At 41.2% G+C, this 15394-nt stretch overlaps 1 protein-coding gene and 1 non-coding gene across 6 annotated transcripts in view; both read left to right on the top strand.

Moving 5' to 3' along the window:
* Positions 1-15394, top strand: part of Shroom3 (shroom family member 3) — a 315135-nt gene that overhangs the window by 221756 nt on the left and 77985 nt on the right. Inside the window, exon 1 of one of the 5 annotated variants that reach the window (XM_063247227.1) lies at positions 8781-8937. The exons of the other annotated variants lie outside the window; for them this stretch is intronic. The gene's annotated coding sequence lies outside the window, so the exon portion shown is untranslated. Of the gene's footprint in view, positions 1-8780; positions 8938-15394 lie in introns of those variants that run through there. 5 annotated transcript variants of the gene reach the window in all.
* Positions 12701-12806, top strand: LOC111753882 (U6 spliceosomal RNA). The gene has a single exon (XR_002788651.1). It is a non-coding gene; the product is annotated as a U6 spliceosomal RNA (small nuclear RNA).

The raw sequence follows: 15394 nt of genomic DNA, 5'->3' as shown, positions 1-15394 counted from the left end.
CTCCAGCACAGCTTGAGCCCTAGGTAATGTCGTGCTCCATCCTGTCTGCCCTTGTGCCCTTTGTCTTCACACTGCCCTGTGTACATTCCTGCTGGGCACAAGGACAAACCAAGATTTGAGTGCCCTTCAGTTGAACCTATGTTGTTAAGGACCTGTCACTGCTGGGGTTTTACCTTGCAGGATCCTGGGCTGGCAGCACTCATTGTCACCTAGATCACAGCCCTTTTTCAAAGAGCCAGTGCCCTTCACATACCGTCCCCCAACCGGAAGGCTGCGGCCTCTGATGGGAGGTGGCAGCTCCTGGTCATTCATGTTAGCCCTTTTGAGAGCTTCAAGGTTGAAAAGGAAAAACACTTTCCTGTCGTCACTACCACAATCAGCTTCAGGCCTAGTGAGGTCATGTTTTCTGAATTGGATCTCAGCTTCTTCCTTTTACAAGTGATTTTTCAAAGTGGATTTTTTGCCCTGAAACTTGGCTTGATGACAGAAACTTAAATGGCTACCTGGAATGGAGGACTTGACAATAATTTGATAATCCCTATTCACCCCTATGCAAATTTACTGTTCATTTTATGTCAAGCACTGTTCTAAATGCCTGACGTGAAGCATTAGATCTAAAGCCCCAGCAACTCTGACGCACTTGCAGTGTTTGCTCCCTCTTCACAGATGTCACATATTCAGTGCCACAGACAGGACTCACTGTGTGCTGCTTCCCCAGCCTGTACTCAGAGCCCCGACACATCGCTGCCACGGGAACTGAAGCCCACTTTCTCATCAGGGCTCATGGTGTAGCTCAGGAGCCTGGCACCCCCCCATTCCCTTTATCCTTTACCTGCAGTCCTGAGACTTCTTCACTGTGCAGAACTGATCGAGACACTGATATAAATGTCTCAGTATTTCTCTTTGCCTATGAGATAGTCTGAATCCTGAAAGTGTCCTCAAAGGCCATCCTCTTCCATCATCTGCTTATTGTGCACATCTGTTGCCACCCAAGAGCACCCCAGAAGTGGTACCTGCAGTAACCAATTGCCCTGTGCTATATGATACTGTGGGACCTGTGATACTTCTTTGAACTCCTCCTTCCCTGCTCTCGCACCTCCTTCAGGAGTGGTCTCAAACATTGCCAGCATATCCTTTTCTGACATGGACAACTCCTCCTCCGCTTGCTACCAGGATGCAGAACTATTCATCTGAATCATCATAGATAGCTTCCATTTTTGAGTTCTCATGCACCAGGCAGAGCTGAGTCACACCCTGAACCACAGGCACAATTATGGGAGAAATGTAACCATTTCTCCTTTTTAAAAAAACTAATCTTAATTTCTATTTTAAGGTCTCATTCAGTGAGGAGACAAACTTGTGAGGCAGTTCAAGGTTTCCTCCAGCTCCTAGCGTTGCAAGTGAGTTTGTAAGAAGTGTAAGAGGCTTGGACAGAGTCCAGAGTGGGGAGTGTGTGTGTGTGTGTGTGTTAGTGGGGGCAGGTGAAATTGCACCTTTGGTTTCCATGTTACCATCTTTCCATGCCAGTGTTTGGTTGGTGTCTGTTCACTCCCAGCTGGGATGGTGGCACCTCTTACCGTCTTGGCTCCAGTAGATACATTCTGCCCTTCCTGAACCACCCTGGGTGGGAGGATTAGTGGAAAGCATGAGGCTCTTTCCAGCCCAGGTGCACTGTGCAGACACTGGTTTGACTCTCAGACCACGCTTTTTAGACTTGCTGGGTTGCGCCTGCCTGCCCCCTATCTCAAGCCTTTGTGAAAACCTCACTGAGGACTCAGCATTGTTCCAAGCTCCTAAAGCCCCTTCTTCTCCCTCAGACTCTCCTACCTCTTCACTTTAGTCACTAGAAATGATAATGGCTTTGGGTAGAAAGACTGGCTCGAATTGAGTATGTTTCATCTTCCTCCTCGAGCTGATCGTCTCTGTGCTGAGTCCTGATGAGTCATCCCTTCCTGATCAGTGGATGATACCAGCAGGGGGAAAACGAGGCTCTCAGGAATTGAATGGAGGGAATAAGAGTAGCCAGTGTTTCACTACCACCTCCCTCAAACACACACACCCAATGATTATCCAATATAATCTCCTTGATAGCCACCTTTGGGAGGCATAACTGTGCTTATTTTACAGAGGAAGAACTGATGTATAGTGAGATCAATCTGCCTTACCCTCAGCTGACAAGCTGTTGAATCTAGGGCAGTCTTTTCACTGTCCCACTTCTGTGAAAATCTGAATTTCTGCTAAACTGAGCTCCCTCGTGGTAGGGTTGGACCTCAGTGCTTGGCACATGGCAGGTGAGCGATAGTTGGTAGCTGAATTGAACTGGGTCAGGGAGATAGAAAGGAAGATAAGGAAGAGAAAAATAATGAATGGGAAAATTCCCTTCTTTTAAGCCTGTCTGAAACTCCCTGAATTGTATTCTGTCACCTGAAATTGAAGGTTTGTTGGTATAATTAAATAATACATAAAATATTTTTCTTACCTTTTTCTGTCAAATAACTTTAGGCATAGACATCAATTCCTTGTATCTAGAAAAGGGTATAAAGTGGCTGGTGAGCTAGCAATGCCTAGTGCGCGCAAGGTGCATATATGAGCAGTGGCTTTGCTTCTGGAGATTCCTGTCAGTGCAGTCCTGGCTGGCTTTTGTTTACTTTCTAGGCATGGTCATCCAAGACACTGGTAGTATATAAATCTGAGAAGTTGTGGAATTCCACACTTTTCTATTAAATTTTTGCTTAAAATCACGTCTTATATATTGCATAAGCAGCTCTGATAACAAATATCTTTTAGGCTATGAACATAGGAGAAGGGTAAAGGTTAAGACCTTTATGACACACCCAAGTTACAATCAAGGCAGGTTTACTGACCTGTATTTTTTTCTTTTGCAAACATCTATCTACATATATTTTAAGTTTTTTATTTGACATTGTAATAGATGCTATAATATAAAATAAATAAAATGCTAAAGTTAATCATTTCTCTCATAAACCTCTCCCAAGCAATGGATATTAACAGCCTGGTGTACATTCTTCCTTTTTCACGTGACCGATGTGTACAGCCGGCTTTTCCCTGTTGTGTTTTTATCTCAGAAATCCTTTTTACTCAGTAGCTAACATCCCTTATTCTTTCCCCTTCATTCTTCCTTCCTCTTTTGTTTCATGTTTCTCTCTTTCATTTGTCTATTTTTCATTGTCCATTTTTTCCTCTTTTTTCCACGTTAGCCTTGGAGTACCAGAAAATGAATCCATTTTCAAGCCATGCCAGTTCTGTCTGTTTCAGCTGTTGGCTTTGTTCTTGGATTATTTTATATCCCAGCATAAGAAAGCAAGACAGAAAAGATAGACAAAAGTAAAATATTCAATTAATCAAAGTTAATTTATTTAGCTAAACTATTTCAGAAATCAATACTTTTTAAGTCATTGGAGAAAAAAAGTTTTTTTGTAAAAGGAATCAAACATTGAAATTATTATTATTATTATTATTATTATTATTATTATTATTATTATTTGTCTTTTTCTTTTTTACCGGTACCAGGGATCGAACTCACGACCGCACACTTGCAAGGCAGGCGCTTATGCCGCTGAGCTAAATCCCCAGCCCCAAACATTGAAATTTTATGTTTTGGTGTTTTTTTTGTTTTTTTGTTTTTTTTTGGTTCAGGCTGCCCTCAAACTCAGTATGTAGCCAGGCTGGCCTCAGAATTGTGGTGATCCTTCTGCTTCAGCCTTTCAGTGATAGAATTACAGACATGCGCCATATGGATAGCATGAAATTCTTACATTGTTAGTGAGTAAATTATACTTACTTTTTAAGAATCCTCAAGCTCTGAGAGGTGTTTGAAGTAAAAGGAAAATTTTTGTCCCATAAAACTCATCTCCCTAGAAGCCCACATTTCTTCCCGATATTTCTCTTGACACTTAGACATTTATAAAAATGTATAGTGAGCATTTTGTGTAATGTGCATGTAAACAACAAGTGGCAAGGTTTTTCACTGGCCATTGTGGTCATTACCCCATGCCAGTATATACAGCCTCGCCTCTTTGTAAATATGACATAATTAGTGTAACCATTTCTACATGAATATTTAGGTTGCTTTCAGTTTAAAGATTGTATTTCTAGTCTTTCAACAAAGACAAGAATGCTGTCAATTCTCGTCTCCTTAGTGACTTGCGCTGCCCACCTGAGTGGCTGTTACTTCCTTGGTGAACTCCAAAACGTTGACAGTGTTGTCTCCCACATCTCCATGAAGAGTGAACTATCATCCTGTCCTACATTCCTATCATTCTGCTAGATTTTTTTGTCTTTGCTTTTTTAAGATGGGGTCTCGCTTTGTAGCACAGACTGGCCTTGAGCTGATTGTTTAGCCCAAGCTGGCCTTAAACTTGTGTCACTTCTGTTTCAACCTCATCAGTGCTGAGATTACAGGTATGTGCCACTCTTCCCCTAGGATCACAGGTATTGTTTTACTCTTCCCCTAAGATTTTTGCTTCTGTTTAAAGCTCTACTGGTTTGAAAGAGGATGCCACATCTGATCTAGCAAATGATGCCATACTGCAGGGAGTCCCTGTACCAGCAGATGCCTCATTAATGAGAGTGAATTTTCCTTAAATTCATCCTTGGAGTCTCACTTTGCAAAGCTTTCATCACTCTCTAAGAAACAGCCACATAGATTTATATAACTTTCTGAGAAACAGTTGGGTCAGTTACAGCTTCTTGGGACTTTAGTTCTAGGCTACAAAGAACAGAAAACCTGGAGGTTCCTTTCTAAATACCAATTAGTTGCCTGCAGTTGAAGATGACAAGGTAAAAGGCTGAAAAAGGTGCCACTTTAGAGGACTGGGAGATTCGTGAACTCTTCAAGGGCAAACTGGGTTGGTGTTGCAATACCCATAATCCCAGCACTCTGGAGGTGGAAGCAGGAGGATCACCAGCCTGGGCCACATAGTGAGATCAAAGCCAAGTGGAATACATAGTGAGACCCTGTCTCAAAAAAAGACAAGTAAAAATAAAAGGTGGTTGAAGAACTGAGAAACTCAAACAAAACTATAGGGTTCCCCCACTTCATCGAAGTTGAGCACTTCACAAAACCATTTGTAAGATTTGGAATGGTCTTGAATGCACTTCCTTACTTTATGTTTCCATTTTAATGCTTCATTCACAAGCATACTTGCTTCTCTTGCTGTGACTGGTTAAAAAGAAAATAATGAAAATATTTATTAAAATGAGTATTACATTAGAAGTTCTATAACATTCATATGAAACTCAAGCAGCCATTTGAAAAGGCTGCTTATCTTGGCTTCTTCCTAATGTTTTCTCTTAGGAAGCAGACAGGGCTTGCTTCCTGGTATCACCTTGTTCTCTCTTCCTGCAGTCTGCAAATGGCATTGACTCATGGGGAAAGGCTTGGATCTGGCTGTTCCCCCATCTGCCGGTAGTCCAAGCATGCTTTTCTAAAGCATCAGCATCAAAAGGTAGAAATGAGCCAGGGAATTTATTGTGTGCTGTGGCAAAGGCGCTATTACTGTTACACAAGATTGGTGTTTCGCATAATTATATTTTTCACATCATAACTTTATTTAGTTGAGATCTAGAAGGAATGCCAAACCAAATTGATAAGGACTAATGGTAACCTATGTCTAAGTAAAATTGAGTTTAATATGTTAAAGGACAGGATAATGGACTTTCTACATGCAATTTAGCTTAGCATTTTAAAGTAATAGATTATAAAACTATACTACTACAATATAAAAAAAGACTAACTCATTATAAAGTTGTTACATATGTGTTGGCCTAATTAAAAATATTTTTAATTAATTTGTTGGTAGTACTAGGGTTTGAACTCAGGCCTTCACACTGTGATACACTGCTAGTCCTTTTGAAATATTTTTAAACTTTGAGACAAGGTCTCACTAAGTCACCAAGTTGCCAGGTTGTCCAGGCTAGGCTCCAACTTGTGATCCTTCTACCTCAGCCTCCTTAGGTATTAGGATTATACATCTAGCTTCTACTAGCCTAATTAAAATGAAATAATGCCAAAAAATAAGTGTTGAATCTAGAATTTAGAGATGTATGCTAGAAATCCAAAATTTCTAGAGCTTTTTGTTTGAGAAAGATACTCATTCTTACATGTTTCTCCTTACTAATAAGAACTTAATTATAGTACAATATATATAATGGTATATGATTGTTACATATCTGTAAGAGTCACATCATTCTGAATTACACTATAATGTGAGGTGATTTTAATTTATTCAATTTATTTTTATTTTTATTTTTGTTTTTGCTTTTGGTACTAGGAATTGAACTCAGGACCTTGCATTTGCCAGACAGGTGCTGTGCTGCTGAACTATATCCCCAGCTAGTTTAAATATTTTTAAAAGGTTGTCATCTTTCCCTCATGCTGAAATTTGGGTTTTCACGGAAAGAGAGGAAAGGCACGTAGCCTGTGGGTGCACAGAGGTCCTATTTTTGAGCCCCAACCCCTTTCCTGCCAGTATGTCCCTTTAAAAGTGTAAGTTTTAACAATATATGAATTATATCTCAAGATGTTAAGAATCATGACTTTAAATAAAAGCAAAAATGCAAATGTCACATTCTAGACTGGCCATAAATGCCTGAAGAGTAGGCTGTATTGTTTTTTCCTATTTGTTACTTCTTTACAAAACATTGTAATATTTTCATAAAGTTTTGTTTCTTAACCATTTTTTTCATTAATTAAAAAAGACTTTGAAGCCACATGTAGTGAGCACACACCTGCATTTTTAGGCACTTAGATGGTTGAAGCAGAAAGATTGTAAATTTGGGACCAGCTGGTACTATATAGCAAGACCTTGTTTACAAAGCAAAACAAACAACTCTGAATTTTAAAGCGATGCATCACCTCAAAAGCAGTTTTACTATAGGAACTAAAGGTCAGGATGACTTCACAGAGAACATCCTTAGTGTCTGGACTTGATTTGTACATATGCACACTGGACACATGGTGGTACTTTGAGTACTTCATTGGTTGTGCTTGGCAGAAACAGGGACAAACCATTTCTCAGGAGAATCCAGGCCCCAGGTCAGGGAACTTGCTCTCCGCTCACACAGAGACAATGGCATCATTTCATAGTGCTGCTGAGATTTCATTTTCCGTCTGCCCTTGATCTCGTGAGACAGCTTGCTTTCCTTCCATCTAAACATGTCTGGTACCTTCAAATTGCAGGTATAAGTAAAACTGTTCCTCCAAAACCTCTAGCCCAAGTATCTCTGGTCACAGACATGAATTTCACATGGGTAATACAGGCTATATAAAAGATAAGGTTTGGACACCAGGTGTTTTTAATCATCAGTTTCAAGCAGCAATCCCCAAGGTATAGAAGACTCTGTGCCTTAGGAGATTTCATCTGGTCCTGAGCACTCAGGAAAGGGAACAATGCAACAGCAGGAAAGGCTTCCTTGCCCTTCTACTGCTGAGCTCCCGGCTATATCCTCCAACCAGTATTTATATCCCAAATCCTGTAGTGGCAGAGACAACACTGCCTTACACACTGCAAGAGTTGACGCTCCTCTAGAGCCTCCATTCTGGACAATACCAGCCTCCTCCTATACTGGGTTGCCATAGAACACTGGGACACCATACAGGAGACATCCAGCTCCCTGCTTTCAAGGCTGAGCAGCACTGCAGTACCCAGAGACATTGTGACAGGTGTGTATGTGCTTCCCATAACACATTTAAAGCAAAATGCAACTCTTAAGGTGGGATGGTAGCTCCAGGGAGGGGTCGGGGCACTGTCAGTGAAGATTTCAGTAAAGAGTGTGGCTGCCAGCTCCTGCAGGGCACCAGGATGTAACCAAGAGCGCAACCAAGAAATGGCATCAGTTCTGCAGGCTGTAACCCAGGTACCCAGTTCCTGCCCACTTAGGGGACCTCTGTGGCTATGTGCATATTTATTACCTTAAATTTAGAATTCAAAAATTTAACCAGGATTCTGCTTGAGTAAAAAATAAAGGCAATTTCAACCCTTATTGTAACTGCAATCTATGGAGATATGTGAACACAATTAAAAGGGGTTCTCTCTCACGGGAAAAAACCCTATACGCTTTGAAAGAGGCAGAAAAAAACCTTTGAAGAGTGTTGAAACTGAAAGGAATGGGGATTCTTCCATTTGATTATTACCAGGAACCGGTATCACAAATGCAAATGTATATACTGCCTAAACCCCAAAGTTTGCAAAGCTAAATCAAAAAGTCTCCAGGACTATTACAGACGTAGTGACTGAAATCCCATCTCTGGCTTATCAGAGTGATGCTGTTTGTTATAAACCCGGTGGGAAAGGAGATCTCAATCACTTTCTAGTTTAAATCGCTTTCAAGTTGACGGAAAGAACGGACCAGGGAGGCAGATGGCTATTTTCCTCGGAAGACGAGCTTATTTATTTATTTAAACTGTGAACTTTTTACCTTGCCCCATGCCTGTTCTGTTTGGTCAGTTACTAATTGCAGGGCCGGGGAAACGCGGCGTGGGCTTCTTTAAGCTGGTCCAGTATTTTGTTTTTGGATTTCGTTCGTGGATGGGGCGGTACAAGTGAAGACCCCTCTTCCTAGCCCTGCTGGTCCTTCAGCCTGCGGGGTGGGGGTGGGGCAGGCGTGGCCGGGCCGGCTCTCCCGCCCTAGGGCCGCCCCGCCATTGAGATGCAAATGCGGCGGAGCGGCCAATCCGCGCGGGGTCCTGCTGGGTCACCTGGTGGCTCGCTGCGCGGTAGTGCACGGCTGAGCTCTGCTGGCCGCCGGCCGCCTGGAGCAGTGGTGGCGGGGTTCGCACCTCCGGCCCGCGGCCCACAGCGGGGTCCGCCCTCGCCATTGTGGGTAGCCGAAGTCCAGTCGGCGGGTGTAGGAGGGGGCGGAGCCCCGTGGTGCCCGGGGCGACGAGGTGGGGACCTGGCACGACAGCCACAGATGGTGAGTGCAGCGCTGGGGCTGAAGGTGACGCGGAGACGGAAAAGGCGAGCGGGGGAGGGGCGTGCTGGGGGCTTCGTGGTCTGGGTGTCCAGGACCCTGCAGCCGCAGACCTGCAGGTGGCGCGCCGGGCGGGGGGCGGGGGGGGCCGGTCCCTGACACTTGGAAAAGAATTGTTGATTACTGACAGCAAACGAAATTGGCCTGCGAAATGTTTTAATTTTGACAAATTATTTCCAGCCAAGGCTCTCCGAAGTGTGGAACGCCCTGCTTTTATTCGCCTTACTGGATTAGTTCCTGTGCCAAAGGTGCCTGGCGTGCTTGAGGAGTGCACACTGCCCCCTCCACACACACACACATTTTAAGGCAATTACTTTTTCTAATGTGTTCTGCTAGTCAGGTAGCATGTAAATGGATTTGCGTCCCAGATGCTGCACTCTGGGTACCCAAGGGGTACAACTCTTTGCTGGGGGAGGGCGCTGGTGATAAAGTTGCAATACTTAGAACATCCTTTGAGGGTGGGGTGGGATCTGTTGCCCTTTCTCGGGTGTACGTTATTCCTTCCCCCACTTTTAAGAGTTGAGGTGGAGGGTTCATGTGCAAGAACGCTTTTCGCTGGGAGCAGACGGCCCCTACTTGTACCCAGTCTCCACGCAGACAATTCTGTGACATTCGGATATTTTCCTGCATTTTATATTTCTCTTAGTTAATTTTTAAAGGATTTCTAATTAAAAGTACACTGATCAGACAAATGCCCCTTCCCCAGTATTTCACCAGAAATTTCTGTAGATTTTGAAATTCTGATGGCTATTTTCATTTTTAAAGCATCTTTTTGCCCCTGATTCTGAAAGTATTACAGGATCATTGCTGAAAAGGTGGGATATACAGATCAGGAAAAGAAGTAAACATAATAACATGCTCCATTTACTAAGACATCTTTTCACAGAAGCCTAAGCACTTGACAGTTTTGCAGTTATACATGTTTTTCTTCCCGTGCCAACAAACCTGGTTCAGGAACTGAAAATAGGAATTGACAAAAAAAAATTTGCTTTAAACAAGTGTTATAACTAATAATAACTCTCATGGTTTCTGGTTTGGGACAGTTTATTGTAGCCAGTTCTCTTGAATCAACTTTCCACATCTGCCCCTGGCAAACGGTTTCTGTTTGTACAGCCTGTTTTGTAAATACAGCCCTCCCTGGGCCCAGGCAAAACGCCAAATACATACAGCCTTCCAGTGCATATAGCTTGCTTGTAGAATTCATATTTTTATTGGTCCGTATTAGAACTTCCCCCACCAGACCCTTGATAAAACCCTGGAGAAGGTTACCAAGGGATATTGTAGAGAATTTACTTGCCTGGAGATTGTAAGAATGGGATAAACAGCCATCTGCCTCTGATGTGCATGCAGAAGAAAGGAAGAGACTGCCTCTCAAAACCTCAGCACTGAGGAATTCTGAACTCATGTTTATCCTTGGGGATGTTGGACTGAAGGGAATGATGAGCGCCCCAAGCACCTGAGCGGAGAGGGAGATGAAACTGTTTTGCTTTGTGTGAAATCTTTTGATAAGAAAGGTTTTAGATAGTGTTAGAGCTGACCAAACTTTTTCTTTTATGGACAAGAAACTTACAGTGATTTGGTTGCTTTATAGGAAGCTATAGATTGAATACAGAATGCATTTTATGATTTAAAGCAAAGGAATCAATTTATGGGTATTGAAAGTGTTGCCTCAAAGGTTGGAAATGTATGTGTGTGTGCAAGAGAACAAGAGAGGAAGAGAGAGAGAGAGAATGGACTAAGGATGGTGAGCCTGAAAATACCATGCCTTTTCTGTTTTCTTTTAGAGACAAGCTTTTGCTGTATTTCTTAGGTGTTTCAAACTCCTAAATTTGACCAATCCCCCTGTTTTAGTCTCCCAAGTAGTTGCTACTGCAACTCTGGCTGGTTTACAGTCTTCATTTTTAAGCCTGTGTTATTTTTGTACCTTATCTTGTTAAGTCTGCTTACTTTTTAAAAATCACTTATTATTTTAATTGACACATGCACAGGGAACATATTTTGGGGGTACCTTGTGATGTTCTGTGTGTGTATACAGTGTGTTAATGGTTCAAATCACAGTGAGCAGATCTATTCAAGCATTTATTGTTTCTTTGTGATTACATTATTTATTTTTTTAAGAGCAGAAATATTTATTGAGAGAAAGAAGTCATCTGTCTGAGAGAGAGACAGAAGGGGTCCTGAGTGGGTTGCCCATGATTACATTTTTTAAAAGTTAACATTTTTCTCCTCAAAATTTATTCTTGCTTTTCATGTTCATGTAGAACTCATAGCAGACCGACAGAAACCAACTCTTCTCTGTAAATCCTAGGAAAGGAGGCTCCATGGCCTCTGGCCGAGCCGTGGTTTTGCTGGTTACTTGCAGAAGGTCAGGACTTCATGGTCTGTGCTTGCTCTGCCTGCTGTGTGACAGAAGTATCCTGTAGTCCTAACTATGGTGTGGCCTCCATCACAGTGACATCTTTTTCCCTTTTATTTGAACAGAGACTGCTATTCCTGTTTTCTCCTGTAGGACCTCAAAAAGGTTCACTTCTAGAGGAGGTTCTATGAAAAAAGAGGGAAGTCTGAGTCTCCTGGGTAGGCAGTTTTTCACCTTGCTTAATGGTGAGCAGTGACTGGGCTTCCTACCCTTCAGTTTACTGTGTGTCTCCAGGCACACTACAATGAGTTTTCTCATTCTAATGTAACACCCAGAGAAGAAATAACAGTGTGAACAATGGTCATTCATTTATTCAGCACACATTTGCTACGTAGGAGGCTCCCAAGGAGCGGGTAATTGGTTTTCTGCTGTCAGGAAACTTGTCTTATAAGAAGAATAAAACATGTAAATAAGTTACTATCATTCTGAGCCAGTAGCATGCAGGGGTTAAGAATGTAAGTTTGTTGTAAAGTCAAATATATGTAGCTTATGATTTCCACAGCAAAGTATTTACCCAAAGATAATGAAAACAAATGTCCACAAAAAAGACCTGCACAGAATGTTCATAGCAACATTATTCATGATTGCTGCCAACAACTAGAAATAACCAGATGTCTATTAACACAGAAAATGGACATACTGTGGTACATCCATACAACGGAATACTACTCAGCAGTCAACAGAAATGAACTCTTGACACTCAAAACAAAACAGCAAACACAACAACCAAAACAGTCAACAGTATTTCATTAACCACAAGAATATACAAGCAATTCAATTTATGAAGTGCTAGAATAGGCAGAACTAATCATGACAGAATGAGTGATTATCTCTAGGTGGGGTGTTTGTCTGAAAAGAGGTACAAAGGAATTTTCTAGAGTATGCAAATGTTTTGTTTGCTTTCAGTGGTAATCATGTAGGCACAATTATCAAACCCTATTGAACTGAATTTGGAAGACGTATGCATTATCTCAATTAGGTTAAAAAATAACAAAAAAAGGAACTTGGTAGTTAAACAGAATGGATATCCTGTCTCTACTCCTGGGCACATACAACCTTGGGCAGGTTATGGAGTCTCAAAACCCTGGCATTAAGAATACACCTCCTGGGGCTGGGGATTTAGCTCAGCAGCATAAGTGCCTGCCTTGCAAGCATGCAGTCATGAGTTCGATCCCTGGTACTGATAAAAACGAAAAAGACAAAAAAAAAAAAAAAAAAAAAAAAAAAGAATACATCTCCTTTCTAGAGTTGTGAAGACTGAGTTTGATAATGATTAAAAATAGTTTAGTTGTGCTCGCTTTGGCAGCACATATACTAAAATTGAACGATACAGAAAAGATTAGCATGGCCCCTGCGCAAGGATGACACGCAAATTCGTGAAGCGTCCCATATTTTTAAGTTAGCACATTTTGTACACTGTGTAGAAATGCACAGAAAGCTTGTCCTCTGTAAATGAATTTTGGATTCAGCAATCTCTAACATTACATATGCCTGTACTTGTCCATTGGGTTGAAACAGAGAGAACCAAATGGGGCCAAAATGGTCATACTTAGAAGATAACCTCAGATTACAACCATTACTATATGTGCCATATTGTCAGTGTTGTATGATAGCAGACAAGTTCTTATATGAAAGTGCTTAATACATTAAAGGCAGAAGTAGTAGAAAAAAAAATAGTTTAGTAAAAGTCACGTATTTTGGTGTTGGAGATTAGAACATTTATACTTTTTGTGAATATCATCTCACTTATTTAAGTTTATTAAGGATGTAACTAACACATGTGTGTGGTGTTACAGTAGCTTCATTTAATAGGTCTTTTTATTTGAGCTTGTAGGAAATTTAAATGTAGTTTTTGCCAATCAAAATATCAGTGGGGTATGGCTTTGTCTTTAAAGGTAAACCCCAGAGAAAGGACATATCCTTTATAAAAAGCCCTGTTGTTTTGTTTTTGTTTCTGTTTTGTGTTTTTGAGATAGGATTTCAGGCTGGATTTGAGCTCGCTTTGTAACAGAGGCTGGTCTCGAACTCTCAACGATCCTCTTGCCTCAGCCTCCCAGAGAACTGGATTACAGGCATGCACCACCACGCCTGGCCCTGAAAAGCCCTGTTTTTTTTTTTTTTTTTTTTTGTCTTTTTCCTTTTTATCGGTACCGGGGATCAAACTCACAACTGCCTGCTTGCAAGGCAGGCGCTTATTGCCGCTGAGCTAAACCTCCAGCCCCTGAAAAGCCTTGTTTTTAAGGACTGATTTAGTTTGCATTAAAAAATGAATTATCAAACTAAGTTTATAGCATCTTTTGGGAATCCAGCTGAAATGTTTACATACTGTACTTTTTTCAAAGATTTGGTTAGAAAAAATTCCTGATCTCTGTATCAAATTCATATTATGCTTTTTAAAAAGGGGCTAATAATATAACTTGAATTTTTAAGAAAATACTTTGGAAGGACTAGCAAATAACGACAATAGTTTACTTAATCTATTAAGCTCTAATTGCTTTGAGTTCAATGAAGTGTGTCGGAAAGATATTAAATACTTTGCCAACTCCAAGAGATGTTTATTGTTGGATTGGTTTAATTTATTTAGGAAACACTTATAACTTATTGAGAATTTATTAGCCTCTGGGAATTCAGTGATGAACAATGAGACATTGTACCTGACGTTTACAGAGACTACTCTGACTTTGATAGTGAATGTGTATGCGTTTCTGATGGAGTGTTTCCTCAGCAGAGCGCTGTTCTTAGCTAGTTCTAATTTTCTCTGTATTCTGTGATTTGTTTCCAAAGCCTTCAGCTGACAGTGGAGGCTGAAAAACCTGCCTTAAAAAATAGTATTATTTTTTTAAACATTGGAATTTCTTGCTAAGATTTGCACTTGTTATTTGTACTAAAATTGACAACAAAATGTTCTTACAGAACAGCTATTGGGTGTTGTAGAACAATGAGAATAGAATGATTGAGGATTGAAACTGAGCTCTGCTGAGTTTTTTGGGGCGTCCATTAGGCTTCTGCAAAATAGTGATGATAATACCTTGAGAAAGGTATTCATGCTTAGGAGATTAAGGTTGTTAGAAGATCAAATGATAAAATACATGTAAAAATCACTAGGAAGGCACCTGGTGAGTGTGAATTGCTCACGTTTATCAAGTCAAGCCTCATCAAAACTGCTCTTCTGTTGACTGACTTCTGGGACTAGACACTAACATTACTTCCCTTAGGGCTGGGGATTTAGCTCAGTGGTATAAGTACCTGCCTGGCAAGCATGAGGTTTTGAGTTCGATCCTCGTACCAAAACCAAAACAAAAAATACTACTTTCTGTAAAGGTGAGGAAACCTAGAACAAAGAAGATAGTAGTTTGCTAAGGTCACGGACATGCTAGGGTTTAGAAGCCAGTGCCACCCTGTCTTGTGATTAATGAAGCCCATAATGCTAATTACCATTGTCTTTTAGGTGAAATTGCTTGTGTAGCATTTACAGGCTGCAGGAGATGAGAGATCACAGAGAATGAACTAGTTGACTCCCTGAGAGTCTTCTTACCTGGTTAATGGATCTTCTGTCTTTTCCTGTTGGAGAGGAGACAGATTCTTTCCCCAACCTCTCAGAAGTCCTTTTGTCAAACAGCTTTCTCTGGCATTATCTTCCAGGTCTTACCCCAGTAGCCCCAATTAAGGAGTAAGCCAATCAACTTGTGAGCCCAAAATGTGACAGTCACAGTTGACCTAGACATTGTGACATCTGTGTGGAGAAGGTACATTTCTTCTCAGTCTCTCCAAGAAGGCAGGGTAAGAAATGTGCTCCAGAGCACCATGATTCCAAGAGGAAAAGTCAGGTATTGACCTGGTAGATTTTGTATTATTCATCTCCTTTGGCATGTCTTCAACTCCCAGATTCTGGAAAACCTTGAATTAAAACTTTAAACAAACCCTAAATGGTAGGTTGAAAACTGAACTGACTTCTTGAAAACTTGAATCGTGTTGGCCAATTTA

The sequence above is a fragment of the Cavia porcellus genome, unplaced genomic scaffold (assembly GCF_034190915.1).
Source record: "Cavia porcellus strain 051 isolate PalLab524CR breed Dunkin Hartley unplaced genomic scaffold, mCavPor4.1 scaffold_4, whole genome shotgun sequence".
Classification (NCBI taxonomy): Eukaryota; Metazoa; Chordata; class Mammalia; order Rodentia; family Caviidae; genus Cavia; species Cavia porcellus.
Note: the sequence above shows the minus strand (reverse complement) of the source record. Positions and strands in the feature narration are given on the sequence as shown.